The 15755-nt window shown below is 36.1% G+C and overlaps 1 pseudogene; it reads left to right on the top strand.

The window, feature by feature from the left end:
- The first annotated feature begins 14222 nt into the window (after positions 1-14222).
- Positions 14223-14582, top strand: LOC143679435 (nucleoside diphosphate kinase A-like; annotated as a pseudogene).
- Positions 14583-15755: the final 1173 nt, after the last annotated feature.

Here is a 15755-nt window from a genome sequence, read left to right as displayed (position 1 = left end):
ATCAGTAGTGTTTCTACACACTAGTAATGAGCAGCCTGAGGAGGAAATCAAGCAAAAAATTCCAATTACAATTACAACCAAAAGAATCAAATATTTCGGAAAAAAAAAGTAACAAGGATACAAAAGACCTATATGCAGAAAACTACAAAAAAATGCTAGAAGAAATCATGAAATGAATAAAAAGGCATACTGTGTTCATGGTTGGAAGACTAGATATAGTCAAAATGTCAATTCTACCCAAACTGATTTATGGATTCAATGCAACACTAATTAAAATCCTGAAAAATTATTATGCAGAAATAGTAAAACCAATAACCAAATTTACTTGGAAGAGAAGGTTACCCTGAATAACTAAAAATATTTTGACAAAAAAATAAAGTGAGAGGTTTCATGCTACCTGACTTTAAAGCAACTTACAAAGCTACAGTGGTCAAAATAGTATGGTGCTGGCATAGAGGTAGACATACTGACCAATGGAATCAAATGAAGTGTTCAGAAATAGACCCTCTCATCTATGGATAATTGATCTTTGATAAAGCGATCAAGTCAACCCACCTGGAACAAAGCAAGCTCTTCAATAAATGGTGCTTGAAGAACTGGATATCCATATGCAAAAGAATGAAAAAGGATCCATATTCACACCCTATACAGAAATTAACTCAAAGTAGATCAAAGACCTAAACATTAGAGCTAAGGCCATAAAAGTTAGGAAGAAAATATAGGGAAATATCTTATAAAATTTATAATAGGAGGAGGTTCCCTACATCTTACACCCAAAGCAGGAGCATTGAAAAAAGAAATAGGTAGCTGGGAATTCCTCAAAATTAAATACTTTGTGCATCAAAGAACTTTGTCAGAAAAGTAAAAAGGCAGCCTATGCAATGGGAGACAACATTTGGAAACCACACATCAGATAAGGGTTTAGTATCCAGAATATATAAAGAGATTCTTCAACTCAACAACAAAAAGGCAAACAACCCAATTTTAAAAATGAGCAAAAGACAGGAACAGACACTTCTCAGAAGAGAAAATACAAATCACCAAAAAGCACATGAAAATATGCTCAACTTCACTGGCTATTAGGCAAGTGCAAATCAAAACCACAATGAGATATCATCTCACGCCCACTAGAATGGCCATTATAAAAAAAAAAAACAGAAAATGACAAGTGCTAGAGAGAAAGAGGCACACTTATCCACTGTTGGTGGGAATGTAAATGGTACAACTGCTCTGGAAGGCAGTTTGGCAGTTCCTCAGGAAGCTAAGTATAGAATTACCATTTAATTCAACAACCCCATTACTCTGTATGTATTCAGAGGATCTGAGGGCTAGGGCACAAACGGGCATTTGTACACAAATGTTTATAGCAGCATTATTTACAATTGTTAAGAGATGGAAATAGGCCAAATGTACATCAACGGATGAGTGGCTAAACAAGCTGTTGTGCATACATACGATGGAATATTATGCAGCTGTAAGACAGAATAAAGTCATGAAGCATGTAAGAATGTGGTTGGAACTTGAGAACATTATGCTGAGTGAAATTAGCCAGAGACAAAAGGGCAAAGTCTGTATGGTCTCACTAATATGAACTAACATTAATGAGTGAACATTGAGTGTTGAAGTTAAGAATACAGGTTTCAGGAGATAGAAATAAGGTAGAGATTAGACAGTTGGTGCTGAAGGAATACAGACTGTGTAACAGGACTGATTGTAAAATTCAGAAATGGATAACACAACACCACTTGATTCTAGCACAATAGTGTAAGTACACTGATGTGAGTATGATTGAGAGAGAATGGCTGGGGGCACACATGAAACCAGAAGCAAAGACAGAGGATAAAGCCTGAGATGTATAATTTAGGAATGCCTAGAATGGACAATGAGGGTGATTAAATGTACAAATAAGAATAATGTTTTTGCATGAGCGAGAACAAATGAATGTCAACATTACAGTGTGTTGAAAATAGATGATATATAGGGAAAAAGTAGAATCAATGCAAGTTGGGATCTATGGTCAACAGTAGCATTGTAATATGCTTCCACTGAATGAAGCAAAGGCATTAAGGCAAAACTAAATGTCAACAGGTGGTGGACCAGGTGGGGGGAGGGGGAATGGATTCAATGTGGAAGAAAAGGAAATTTCTTCAGATGGATTATGGTGGTGATGGCAGATCTGTACACTTAGGTTGGATTATATGATGTATGAATAAAAATATTTAAAAATGAAAAGTGAGAAATAAGTGCTAGAGCAAATGCTGAGAAAGAGATGTACCTGTTCGCTGTCAGTAGGGAACTGAAAAGTGCAGCCCCTTCGAGGAAAGTGGTGATGATTCCACAGGAGGCTACAGGTGGACTTGACATATGATTCTGAAACCCCATTGATCAGCATATAACTGGAGAAACTGAGTGTGGGGACATGAATGGACATTTGCACAATGGTGTCTATGGCAGCAATGTTCGCAATTCACAATGAATGGAGGCAGCCTAAGGGTACAACAACTGAGGAATGAAAGGGAGAACTATAGTGCAAACATACAATGGACTACTGACTGGAAGCAAGAAGGAACAAAGTTGTCAAACATGCTACTAGGTGAATGAACCTTAAGGACTGTATGTTGATTGAAATGTCAGAAACTAAAAGACAGATATTATAATGCCTTACTCATATGGACTAACTATAATACAAAAGCTTGGTGAACTGAATTCGGGAGCATGGGTTGGGGTTTATTGTAAAGGGTCCTAGATTGTAAGCTTTTACTACAGTCACATATATTTATGAGTTGTAACTGTTATTTCTAAATTCTCAAATACTGAGCTGTTTGTTTATAACCTGGTCATTCCCAGAAACTTTGAGTATTTATATGACTCAGAATTAGAGCTCTGAAGCTACAAAAGTCAGCAGTACCCATACAGGAACTGTTTAAAAAGTTGAATAAGTGATCAGATTTTGAGTAGAGATATGAATGAAGCTGATCTGGATAGGACTACAATAAATCAGAATACAGGGTAGGGAATGATAGCATCCATATTTTAAAACTTCAACTTCTGTGGAAGACCAAAGGGAGAGGTGTTTATTTGGTGCAAAATGTATATTTTCTGTAGTGCATTTTCTAATTTCACTTGTATGATCAGTTTAGTTGAACACCATAAGTACATGGACTCTTGAATAGGATTTTCTTGGTTTGTTTGGATTAGTGTGATGGCCCCATATACCCCAGAGTAATTTGGGCAGTGAATAAAGAAACATTTGCAAAGTCCCCTTGAGGGATTGAGGAGAAGGGAGGAAACTTCTCCATTTCAAGAATTTCTTATATTCTCACAAGCAGTGGGGATAACCAAATCAATAAGCTGAGTCCTCGATCTTGGGATTCACCTCTAGGAAACTTACTCTTGCAAAGAATGGGCTAATCCTACTTAAAATAAGACCTAAGAGTCATCCCAGAGAACCGTTTTTGTGGCTCTGGTGTGGCCTCTCTAAGCCAACGCAGCAGGTGAACTCACTGCCCACCCCCTTACATGGGATTCTCCCAGGGGTCTAAATCTCCCTGGCAACATGGGACAGAAATCCTGGGATGAGCCGGAACCTGTCATCAATGGATTGAGAAAGCCTTCTTGACCGAAAGTGGGAAGAGAGAAATGAGATAAAATGTCGGTGGCTGAGTGAGTTCAAACAGAGCTGAGAGTTTATCCTGCTGGTTATTTTTATGCATTATATAAATATCCCTTTTTAGTTTATAGTGTATTGGAGTGACTAGAGGGCAGTACCTGAAACTGTTAAGCTGTGTTCCAGTAGTCTTGATTCTTAAAGATGATTCTACAAAGATATAACTTTTACAGTGTGACTGTGTGATTGTGAAAACCTTGTGTCTGATGCTCCTTTGATCCAGGGTATGGACAGATGAGTAAAAATATATAGATAAAAAAAATAAACGAATAATAGGGAGACAAAGGGTAAAATAAATTGGATAGATGGAAATACTAGTGGTCAATCAGAGGGAGGGGTAAGTGTTATGGAATGTATGAGTTTCTTCTTTTTTCTTTTTCTTGAATGATGCAAATGTTCTAAAAAAATGATCATGGTGATGAATACACAACTATGCAATGATATTGTGAGCCACTGATTGTACACCATGTGGAATGAATGTGTGTGAATATCTGTCAATAAAAATATTTTAAAAAATAAAAAGAAGGAAATGTGGATCCTGGAGGAAGAAGTGGGTTTAGCCTTAGGAACTGCTGAGTACTTTCTTTGTGCATCCAGATAGGGGAAATTTTCAGAAGCCAACCAAAATGTTTAGGCCATCCCTCACCACCCAGTGCTGAATTCCCTTTAATGTCCCATTAGTTGCCATCTTGCTGTCCAACCAGAGCCTATTCACGCTGTATGCAGATTTTCCAGAAAAAAAAACTTTTGCCTTTTCTCCAACAGTTTGCTGAGCCCTATCTAACTACTTCTCATGGACCTCTCACATCTTTCCCTTGCTTATCTTTCCTCTGGTCAGAACAAGATGGCGCCTCTGACACCCCAGTGATCCTAATGGTGAGGAAGAGAACACCAGCACTGGTAGTTCAGTGGGACTATGTATGGCAAAACATACCTAGTATTAAATGTGTCCATAAAATTTTCTCCCTCATTACTCAGGCCAGACCTCAAAACTCATAGTGAAGTAGAAAATCATTCATGCATTGCTGTTCTAGAGTTTTGCTATACAAAATGATCTCATATGTACATATGTTTAAGACTAGATGGAGGTAGAGAAAGAGAGGGATAGAGAGAATATGTTTCTATAAGAAAATAGCTGATCAACACATAGTTTGGGTGACCTTCTTAAACTCCTTTAACTGATCAGAGACTGTTTCCTTATTTTAATATTGTGGGAATGGCAGTAGAGCTTGATGAGCTGCAAGGCCTTTTTCAACTTTAAATTCTCTATGATTTAGGAAGTAGGATTTTTGAATCTTATGAAATTTTATATTAGATTTCCATATTACAAATTTGAGAAGCCAAAAGGTATATGTCTGCTTTATTTTAAGTAATTTCAGAAAATATGAAACTTGAATAACAGTTTGAAAATACATAAAACAATATAAGACATTTGTCTTCAATAACTTGATCCAAAAACAGTGTCCATAGAAAGAACACATTGCCATAATAATGGTTATAGCTGCTTTAAATGAGCAGCATGAAGCTTATTTTATGATTGAGTCAAAGGATTGCAATGGAATATGTAGTTATCCCATATGTCCTGTTACTTTGTTGGAGGAAGAACCAAAAGACTTTCAGTTTTCCTACTTTTGTTACACATCTGCTGGTCATTGCTATTTAAGCTTACTTGTTTCTTGATGAGCACAAGGTGACTTGCTATAGCTGTTTTGCCAAAAGACATTAACAGCAACATGTGTTTTTAAAAATGCATTCAATGTTGTTTTGAGATTTTTCAAATAACATGGGAGCAATCAAATGTAGGCTACACACGTAGAGCTAAAAGTTAATGTAAACTTCCTTTGAGAAAAAGGACACGGTTGGCCACAATTATAAATTGCTTTGATTTAACTGGGAATTTTATTTTTTTTTATGAAAGTTATATTTTCACATTGCATTTGGATTTGGATACAATTCATTTCACAGCATGTCTTTTCCAGAGCATGTCACTTAAATGTTTATTTCTACATCTAATATATCAAAACATTCTTCAGACAATCTTCAATAAACTATTCACATATTACCTTGAGTGCCTCCTTATCTCTATTTTCAACTGAAAGCAACTCCTTACAAATACTATATAGCTTTGATTTGATAAAAGGAAACTAAATATTTGTAAATTTCTCTGCCTTGTTTCATTCAGAATTTAATAAAGAATTCACTTTAGTTACACTTAAAATTCTAAATGTACCTTCTTATGCATACATGCCTAATTGTTATAACTATCATATCACGATAATTGTTGCCATGGATTATTCACTGTTCACCAGTAATTGCCCAATACTGTGTGGGTTGAATTTCCTTTTCGGATCATATTACCCCCTCAAGCCAGTTGAAAACTAAAAGATTTTCCCCTCAAGCCAGTTGAAAAACTAAGATTTATTTAGGGGTACAAGAAACAGATCGCCCTTCAAAAATCTCTCCTTAAATTACTCAAGAGTGAAGACATCCAAAATTATACATAGAATTGTGAACCTAGTTACTACTTAAATCTCTATTGCTTATCTAGTCCTTTGTCCAGTCAGCTACTTTTATATAGATTACTCCAAATTCTGTTTGAAAATAAAGTTATCAATTTGCCATTCACGTGTTTTCAAAGTTGAAAAAAAAGTAACCAGAGTCATCTTGTTTAGTTTCATCTTATATATTTAAGTAGAGCAAGAAAAATAAAGTAAAAAATGAAAAAAAGAATGATAATATATAAATATAAAGTAATATTTCCAATAAGTAATATAAGTAATAGTTTCATCACTTAATTGTTTGACATTAAGTACTTTCCCTAATGTGATATCCTAACACACACCATACTATATTGGCAAATTCCAAGGTGTCACTTTTACTGGCTTTATTAGGCTTTGTATGGAAAATATTTTCTTAAATTTTCATCGGTCTTTTAATTCATACTTTTCTTTGACCTTCGTTTCTTTTCATCTCTATAAAATGATGTTTGTTCATTCTCCCACAGGTAAAATTTCAAGTATTAAGAAGCTAAAATAGCGTTGATGATGGGTAGAGCGATGGTAGCTCAGGGGCAAGAATTCTTGCCGACAGAGCAGGAGAGCCAGTTCGATTCTGGGAGCCTGACCATTCAAAAGGAATAAAAAAAGCACTGATGAGGAAATTCTCAACCAGCAAGATTAAAATGACTCAATAATAGTCATTTGCTATTTGGGGAAGGAATTAATAAAGGACAGAATTCTGTGCTAGACTCTTCACAGGTTTTGATTACCCAGAATCCCTTCCACTCCGTCCAAACATCAAACTGAATTCCTTTGGTGCAATTTCCATTTGCACAGGATAGATGGTAAAGGCTACCTTCGACTATGGATTCCCAAAGTGCCAGACTCTTTCTCTCACCCAGAAAGAACCAGATGTCATTCACAAGTTTAGCCAACTGTGTGTTCTATCCCAGGTTGTTGAATGCTGTTCTAGTGATAAACTAATATTTAGATTTGTAATTTTTAAGAAGAAAACCTTCTATAGTTTCTGCTATGAAATGATTCTGAATATACCACCTTTCTTTCCACTTAGAACTTTTTCTTGCTCATTTCCAAATTCAGTTTTATGCTTTTTGATCGAATTTTTTAGACATCTGCTATCCTTTTGTTTTTACAGTTAGCCAGAGTGAGTTTAAGCTTGCTGTGAAAGAACTCTAGCTGAGTCAGTAATTAGTCTGAGGAATGTAGGAAGCAGACCATTAGAGAAATGTATAGCTGAAGATTGGATGAGAGAAAGTGTGTTTCTTTCTAGAATGGAAACTAACAGCAAAAAGCACAGTAGTAAAGATATTAATATATTATTTCATGGAACTACAGGGATCTGATGGCTGCCTCTATAGAAAGATATAAAAAATATTAGAAATCAAAGGGCCACAAGATCAAGGACCTCTTCTGGGAGGCAGACTTGAGTTACATGAAGCAGAGAAAAGCAAGTCCCTAGGGCACAGACAGTGGGGAATTTCTGTGATTATGCTGAAAAGATCTCAGCATAATCACAGAAATTAATACTTATAGGTACAGAGATGATATTGATGGAGCCAAAAAAATCTGATTGTTATTAATGGGTTGTCCATATTAAAATATCAATTAAATTCACAGCTTATTAAATTGATGATCTTGATTGAAAAAGAGTTAGAAAATTTAAATGAGGCTATTTTTGAAACTTCAAAGGAGTGACATTGTAATATGCTTCCACTGAATGTAACAAAGGCAATATGTCAAAGCTAAATGTCAATAAGTGGGGGATATGGAGAAAGGGTTTGGGATTCTTTGGGGAAGAAATGGAAAGATCCTCATTTATACTGTGGTGGTGAAGTCATGACTATGTGATTATACCAGGAACCATTGATTTTTTACTTGGATATCACGGTGTGTGAATAAAACTGTTTAAAAACAAACAGAGAGATATAAGGTTTGGAGGAAATATGGAGAGAAACAAGTATCTATTCACTGTTGGTAGGAAATTAGAGATGCAGCCCCTCTGAAGGGTAGTGTGGTGCCTCCATGGCGGGCTAGAAGTGAGGTTGCCATATGATCCTGTAACCCCGTAGTTAAGTGCATATTTGGAGGAACTGAGAGTGGAGATTTGAATGAACATTTGCACACTGGTGTTTGTGGTGGCAGTGTTCATGATTTGCAATGGATGGAGGTGACTTAAGGATGCATTGACTGAAGAATGGAAGGGGAAATGGTGATGTATACCTAAAACGGACTATTGGGTGGCTGCGAGAAGAAATGAAGTCATGAGGCATGTGAAAAGTGAATGAACCTTGAGGACAGTATATTGGTTGAAATATACCAGAAATGAGAAGACAAATATTATTGTGCCCCACTAACATGGACTAACTATAATGGGCAAACTCTGAGAATTGAATTTGAGAGTATAAGTTATCAGGTAAAGACCTATTAGAAAGGTTCCTAGATTGTTTGCTCTTACAGCAGTCACGTCTATTCCAAGGTAATAACTGTTACTTCTAAGTTCTGAGATACTGAGTTCTTTGTGTATAATCTTATTGTTCCCTGAAACTCGAGACATTTGTGTGACACCTAATAGTCAGAGCTAAATTTCTGCAGCTATGAAAGTCTGCAGTATCCCATAAAGCAACTGTTAAAAACACTGAAAAAGTGAATCAGACACTAATTACAAATATGAATGAAGCTGATCTAAGTAGGACTAAAGTAAATCAGACTAACAGGGGAAGGATGATATTGACTGAATTTTAAAACTTCGACTTCTGTGTGAGACCAAAGGAAGGGATGTTTGGTGCAAAATTTTTATTTTCAGTGGTACACTATCTAATCTAACTTGTATGGTCAGCTGATGAGAACACCATAATTACATGGAACCTTGATTAGAGAGTGAGATCCTGTTGGTTTGTACAGGTTGGGATGATGTCCTGTTATATCCCAGAGTAATCTGGACAGAAAATTAAAAACTATTTTCAAAGCCCCCTTGAGGGGCAGGAGATAAAGGTGGAAATATTAAACTTCCCAACCTGGGGAAAGCCTAATATTCTCCCAATCATTGGGACCACTAATTTGAATGGACCAGGTCCCCAATCTTGGGGCTTGCCTTTATGAAACTTATTTCTGCAAAGGAGAAGCTAAGCCTACTTATGATTATGCCTATGCATTACCCCCAGAGATTTTTCTCATTGTCATTAGTACCCTGTGATTATAATGTATACCCATACAGCTGCAGAAGGATTTCTCCACCTGGTAATAGAAAAGGCAACACCCTGATTCTTAAGGAGAAAAAAAAAATCAAAGCATCTATTCTTTCAAATTACATAATCTTCTTGAGTTTGCTTCCTTGCAACACTCAAATGCACATGCATGAAAATACACACATACACAGGGACACACACAGTTTAAGATATCCTTTGTATTGCAATGAGATGGGTTGTTGTAATCATGAAAGGAAATGTACCTTGTAGAAACTTGCATTGATGGACAAAAATAGAGAATTTTATAATTTTAATGTAGATTTTCTTCCTATCAATTGACTCATCAAATGACCTGCCTCTCAGAAAAGATATGTACTTTAGTTAGGAAAAGAAAAAATGGAAATAATGGAATTCTCCTTTCCAATGCACAGGACTATGATATGTTGCATTCTAATATAGCAATGAAAGGTTTTTGCATATTTAACAGATACTTATTTCATTTGTATTATGTGCCAGTCAATGGAGCTAAAGTAGTTATGTTACAATCTTGAAAGAATATAATTTCTGAAACAATGGCATATTCTTTGAAGTTTGTAATGCAGGTTTTCAGTTATCCCAATGACATTTTTTCAAGAAACACAGTAATTACAAATTATTTTAATACTCAGTCTTTATGGGAAAATCCTTCTGTTTTTCTCTGTATTCTCAATGACATTGATGGCAGAAGTTAAGGGTTATAACAATTATCATTGAAACATCTTGAGCAGTTACTTTATAGCAGGCATATGTGTTACTTCATTCCACCCCCACAACAACCCTATATGATAGACATTATTATCACCTTCATTTTACAAATTCAGACACTGAGGCTTAGAAACATGAAGCTAGTGCTTTTTGTTCAACATTGGGTTTGCATACATTTTAAAAATTGCCTTTTCTTACTAAAACCCTAACTTTTAAAGATTTTACTTCTGTTTTCACACTGAATTTTTGCTGTACTTCTTGATGTTGCTGTTTTTTTTTTCCTTCATAAGCTAACTTCATTTCTACTACCATAATCCACTAGCTCATTATGTTGGCTTACTATGTGGCAAAAAATGGTGCTGAGTACAATGTCAAACAATGCTTAGAACAAACCCTGCCTGTGCTCACAAATTTTGCCTTTGTAAGTGAAAGGATAAGGGATTCTCAAATGTCTTTGTGAGATATTTCTATCTTAGCAATGGTGTTTTGGAACGTAATGCTCTTGGCTCTCTCTTCTCACTGGACATTCACTTTCTATAAGATCCAATTAATAAAATGTGGTATAAAGGACAAAGAAAAAGAATAAATAATATATCTGCCATTTGCTAAAATGCTTTAAAACAGCAATGAGCTTAAATAAATGTTTTATTTCAAATTTTTAAAATTTTGTTTTGTGAATTTAGAGGAATTACACATATATTACAACATTTCTTAGACTGTGAAAATTCATTAACCCCATACCCATTATGTCTTGGATAATTTTTCCTCTTAAAATGATGTGCCTAAATACAATATAATTTAGCTTACTCTCAAACTCACATATGTTCAAAATATTCATTCATAATAAGAAGAAATGGGGATTAAGCTGCAATAGATGTTTCTGCTTGGATAAGATACTTAACTCCTCTCAAGCTCAGTTACATCATCTTGAAGTTAATAATACTTCAGAAAGATGCTTGAGGGTGAAACTACTTAATGCATGTGAATGTGATTTTTTTTCTTTTTTTTTGCATGGGCAGGAACCTGGAATCAAACCCGGGTCTCCGGCATGGCAGGCGAGAACTCTACCTACTGAGCCACAGTGGCCCGCCCTGTAAATGTAATTTAACTTGTGAAAGTATATCTAAACAATCAGGTTTTATTTTTGCATAGCCATATGTAAACTTCACCAACTTTCCCAAAACCTGTGACCACGAACATGACTATAAAATACTACACGTTTTTTTACTTTTCAAGAATATTACATTAACACCTGGAAAGCTGCAAGGTCACTTCCTCAATGAACCCCCTGTTCTACCTTCTGGGAAAATAATTCAGAATTCTCATCACTTTAGTCCAATAGCACATTATCCAGTCATTTATTTGGATAATTGGTTCATTGTATGATCCTTATTTATTTTATCAATTTCCTCTGGACTGGGAGAAACTTAGTGGCTTATTTATCTTATTATCCTGTGTAACATAAGACATTGCAAATACTAGGTGCCTGAAACAGACATTTTATTGATCTAACAATATATTTACACCTCTTTACCTTTGCAAACAAACTTTGAGTTTAGTGAGCTTTCTACCACTTTAAAATTTGAAATTAATATTTATTTCAATATTTGTTTTACTTAATCATAATTGCATTTCCATATTACCCAGTAAAACAAGCAAAAATGATACCAGAGCTGGGGGGCAGGATACGTTTCTTAACATAGTCTAAGAAACATGTAATATACATGTAATTCTTCTAAACTCACTAAACGGAATAAAAAAATTTGAAATCAATCATTTAAATAAACTCATCATTGTATCAAATGTAATAGCAAATGGCAGAGAGATTATTCATTCATTTTTCCTTTCATCCCATATTTAATTAGCTGGATCTTATTACAAGTGAACATACAATGAGAATTAAGGTCAAAGCCAATAGTGTTATGTTCCAAAGCACTGTCGCTGAGATAGAAATACTGGGTACTATATGTGAGAACCCCTCAAAGATCCAATAGTAGGGAAGGGAGCATAATGAATATCATTTTATCAAAGAAAATTCAGAAGATAGCTCCAGCCTTGGTTCTGCCATGTAAAAGCTGTGTAACCTTGAGACCTAAAGAACATGTATTACTTTCTATTTAACTCGTAAATCACCCCTACTTCATATTCAAATGCTCAAGACGTGGAAACTCAGTGACTCCTCATAACTCTTTACTTCATAGTGGGTGCCAGAATCTTAAATCCTCCAATGATCAGCTTTCCTTTGGGGTAAGATGTGTCCATGCCTAAAAGCTGCTTGTTGAGTCAATTCTGTTACATACTATCCTTCTCTCACAGATTTGTGGCTTGTGTTATAAACCACAAATTCAGATGCATTCAGCATCTTAATCCACACTCCTGTGTGAGTGAACCCATTTAAAATAGGATCTCTTAAAGATGTTTTTAGTTATGTGGCCCAACTGAATTAAGTTTGGGTTTCGTGTGCATTACTAGAATGCTTTATAATCAGAAGTATTTCAGAAATAGTGGCAAAAGCAATGGGAGAAATGGACAGCACAATACTACCTTACTGTAATACAATTATGTTAAAACACTGAATGAAGCTGAATGTGAGAATGATAGAGGGAGGAGGGCTGGGGGCACAGATGAAATCAGAAAGAAAGACGATAAAGATTGAGATGGTATAATCTGGGAGTGCCTAGAGTGTATAATGATAGTGACTAAATGTACAAATTTAAAAAATGTTTTTGCATGAGGAAGAACAAAGGAATGTCATTACTGCAGGGTGCTGAAAATAGATTGTAATTAATATTTTAAAATTCCAACTTATGTGTGAGACTAAAGCAAAAAATGTTTATTTGGTACAAAATTTATATTTTGACTAGTGCATTTCCTAATATGACTTATATAGACAGCTTAATTGAACACCATAAGCACTTGGAACCTTAAGTAGGACATGAGATTTTGTTGGTGTGTCCAGAGTGATGCCCCTGATAAATCCCAGAGTAATTTGAACAGCGAATAAAAAAGCATTTGCAAAGTCCCCTTCAGGGAATGGTAAGAATGGGGAAAAATTCAACTTCCCCAAGTTGAATTCTTGATATTCTCACAAGCACTGTGGACAACCAAAGCTATAGGCTGAGCTCCCAGTCTTGGTGTTTGTTCATATGAAACTTAACCCCACAAAGGCTAGGTCAAGCCTACTTAAAATTAGACCTAAGACTCACCCCCAAGACAACCTCTTTTGTTGCTCAGATGTGGCGTCTCTTTCCAGCCAACACAACAAGCAAACTCACCACCTTCCCCCTGTCTACGGGGGACATGACTCCCAGGGGTGTGGACCTTCCTGGCAATGTGGGATGGAAATCCTGGAATAAGCTGAGACTCAGCATCAAGGGATTGAGAAAAACCCTATAATGAGCTGAGACTCAGAATCAAGGAATTGAGAAAATCTTCTCGACCAAAAGCAGGAAAGTGAAACAAGACAAAATGTCAATGGCTGAGAGATTCCAAACAAAGTTGAGAGGTTATCCTGGAGGTTATTCTTACACATTAAGTAGATATCACCTTGTTAGTCAAAATGTAATGGAGAAGCTGGAGGGAACTGCCTGAAAATGTAGAGCTGTGTTCCAGTAGCCATGTTTCTTGAAGATAATTGTGTAATGATGAAGCTTTCACAATGTGACTGTGTGTGATTGTGAAAACCTTGTGTCTGATGCTCCCTTTATGTACCTTGTCAGCAGGCGAATAGAACATATGGAATAAAAATAAATAATAGGAGGAACAAATGTTAAAATAAATTTAGTTTGAAATGCTAGTGATCAATGAAAGGGAGGGGTAAAGGGTATGGTATGTATAAATTTTTTTTTCCGTTTTCATTTTATTTCTTTTTCTGAATACATGTGAATGTTCCAAGAAATGATCATAATGATGAATACGCAACTATGAGATGATATTGTGAATTACTGATTATATATGTAGAACAGAATGATCAAAATAGGAATGTTTGCATTTGTTTGGTATTTTTTGGTATTTAAAAAGATAAAATAAAATAATTATTAAAAAAAAATGCAATGGGAAAAGTCGGTGTCAGTAGCCAGAGTTAAAGCCCAAGCAGTTGGAGGGACCATGGCCAGCAGTAAGTGCACATTCATTGCCATCAAGCCTGATGGGGCTCACCGGGGCTTCGTGGGAGAGATCATCAAGCATTTTAAGCAGAAAGGATTCTGCCTTTTGGATCTGAAATTCTTGCTGGCTTCTGAAGACCTTCTCAAGGAATGCTACATTGACCTGAAGGACCATTCATTCTATGCCAGCCTGGTGAGTACATGCACTCAGGGCAAGTGGTTGCCATGGTGTGGGAAAGGTTTGTTGTGGTGAAGACAGGCCAAGTAATGCACGGAGAGACCAATCCTGCTGACTCCAAGCCTGGGATCACGGTGGGGACTTTTGCATCCAAGTTGGCAGGAATATCATTCATGGCAGTGATTCTGTGGAGAGTGCAGAAAAGGAGAGTGGCTTGTGGTTTCTCCTTGAGGAACTGGTAGATTATAAGGGCTGTTCTCAGGCTCCACCAGTAACAGGAAGGCAGATCATGGAGCTTTTCCCACCTCACTTGCTCTCCCTCCTACGGTAGGAGACCAGGCTGTAATACATCTGGTTACTTCTAGCAACTTCTTAAAATCTGGATGGAAGCTCTTTTTGAGTTTTGAGTGTTCCCTGAACAGTGTTATGTATGCTGCCATCAGCTTAAAGTGTTTCATTCCAAAGTAGGACTTGCGGGGGGGGAAAAAAAAAGCAATAGGAAAGAACCAGAAGCAGGAACCCGTGGGAAAGGTGAGGACATTGCCATATGATAGGAAGGACAAGGAACACCAAGTATTACTTGTCAGTCAGAGACTATTAACTCCCAGAGGAAGGAAGATTTTCAGCCTCAAAACAGCGAGACAATCAATTGCTATTGTTTAAGCCAACAACCTTTGTATAGTATTTGTCATAGCAACCTTTAAAGTAAGACATGAGTATTGAAGGAAAGTGCATATTTCATTCAAATCTGCATTCTTGATAATAGATGAAAATTCAAAAATAAATATCGTAATTTAGAAGTATAGAAGAAAAGGGTAAAAAAATGAGTTACTTATGACATAGGATAGGAGGTCAACGAAATACCACAATTTATAATTGACAAAAATAGGGCTTTAAAAAATACTGTGTGGTTTTCCTTAGTCTTTTAGCAATGTGCGTTGTGATGGAAAAAGAAGGATTAACTCCCGTTTTTAAATATGCAATACTTTTTTCCAAATGACATTTACCTTTAGTAGTTTCTAGCAAAAGAGGCTCTAGATGAATTAGTTATCCAGAGTGATTTGAGAAATTAAACCGAATATTTTCAGTATCTCAGCGAAGTCTGAAATAGAAATTATGGTGCCTTTTACCTAGTTTGTTGGATTTTTCAAGTTTGGTTTTTTGTTCTCCATACTTTTTTTGGAAAGACCAAAAAGGAAAAAGAACTGCTTTGTAGCACCAGAAAAGCAATGCAATATCAAGCATGCTTCCACCCTGGTGCCAGTTATCTGGAAGAGACCCACAGCAACTCGTAATGAAAGATTGTTTGGGCGAGGAAGCAGTTAAACATTGTCCATTTTCTAACTATGTGACCCT

The sequence above is a fragment of the Tamandua tetradactyla genome, chromosome 4, assembly GCF_023851605.1.
Source record: "Tamandua tetradactyla isolate mTamTet1 chromosome 4, mTamTet1.pri, whole genome shotgun sequence".
Lineage (NCBI taxonomy): Eukaryota > Metazoa > Chordata > Mammalia > Pilosa > Myrmecophagidae > Tamandua > Tamandua tetradactyla.
Note: the sequence above shows the minus strand (reverse complement) of the source record. Positions and strands in the feature narration are given on the sequence as shown.